This window comes from Herpailurus yagouaroundi, unplaced genomic scaffold, assembly GCF_014898765.1.
Source record: "Herpailurus yagouaroundi ecotype Mexico unplaced genomic scaffold, PumYag 67114, whole genome shotgun sequence".
NCBI classification, from domain to species: domain Eukaryota; kingdom Metazoa; phylum Chordata; class Mammalia; order Carnivora; family Felidae; genus Herpailurus; species Herpailurus yagouaroundi.
The window spans coordinates 3,822-5,426 of record NW_024419963.1 but is presented as its reverse complement, the minus strand read 5'-3'; positions in this window follow the sequence as shown (position 1 = coordinate 5,426).

Here is a 1,605-nt window from a genome sequence, read left to right as displayed (position 1 = left end):
ACGTCTAGCCTGGCTTCGCAAAAAGAAAAGAGAGGGGACCCAAATAGGTCAAATCACGAATGAATATGGAATTATTACAAAGAATCCCTCAGAAATTCAAGCATTCATCAGGAAACACTATACAATCTTCTCTGCCAACAAACTGAACAACCTGGAAGAAATGGACAAATGCCTCCATCCCCACACACTTCCAAAGCTCAAACGGGAATAAATAGAAAATGTGAACGGACCCATAACTAGTGAGGAAATTGAATCAGTTATCAAAAATCTCCCAATAAATAAGAGTCCTGGTCCAGGTGGCTTCCCTGCCGATTTCTAGCAGACATTTAAAGCAGAGAAAATAGCTATCCTTCCCAAGCTTTTCCAAAAAATGGAAATGAAAGGAAAACTTCCAGACTCATTTTATGAAGCCAGCATTACGGTGATTCCCAAACCAGACAGAGACACAGAAAAACAGGAGAATTATAGGCCAATATCCCTGAAGAATAGGGGTGCAGAAATTCTCAACAAGATACTAGCAAATCACATTCAATAGCATATAGAAAGTATTATTCAACACGATCAAGTGGGATTCATTCCTGGCCTGCAGGGCTAGTGCCATATTCACAAATCAATCATTGTGCTACATCACATTAATAAAAGAAGAGATAAGAACCATAGTACACTGTCAATAGATGCAGAAAAAAAGTAGTTGAGAAAATACCACATCCTTACTTAACAAACCCTCAAGACAGTTGGGATAGAGAGAAACTACTTTACACATCATAAAAGCCATTAATCAGAAGCCCACAGTAAAGATCGTCCTCAATGGGGAAAAACTGAGAGCATTCCCCCTGAGTTCAGGAACAACACAGAGATGTCCACTCTCTCTCCGGTTGTTGAACATATTGTTGGAAATCTTAGCATCAGTAATCAGACAGTAAATGAAATTAAAGGTATCATCATTTGCAACGATGAAGTCAAACTTCCACTTTTTGCAGATGGCATAAGACTATACATGGAATTTCCGACAGACTCCATCAAAAGTCCTCTAGCACTGATACATGAATTTAGCAATGTTGCAGGGTACAAAATCAATGTACAGAAATTGGTTGCATTTTATAAACCAATAATGAAGCAACAGAAAGAGAAATAAAGAAACGGATCCCATTTACAATGCACCAAGAGTCATAACGTACCTAAGAATAAAGCTAACCACAGAGGTAAAAGATCTGTATTCTGAAAACTATAGAAGGCTTGTGAAGGAAATTGACGAAGATACAGAGAAACCGAAAGCATTCCATGCTCGTGGATTGGAAGAATAAATATTGGCGAAATGTCAATACGACCCAACGCAGTCCTCACATTATATGCAGCACCAATCACATTGCACCAGCACTCTTCTCCAAGCTGGAACAAACAATCATAAAATATGTATGGAAACACAAAAGACCCTGAATAGCCAAAGTAATACTGAAAAAGTAAACCAAAGTCACTGGCACCACAATGCCAGTCTTTAGCCGCTACCACAAAGCTATAACCATCAAGACAGCATGGTATTGGCACAGAAACAAATACATAGACTTAATGGCTTAGAATAGAGAGCCCAGAATTGGACCCACGTAC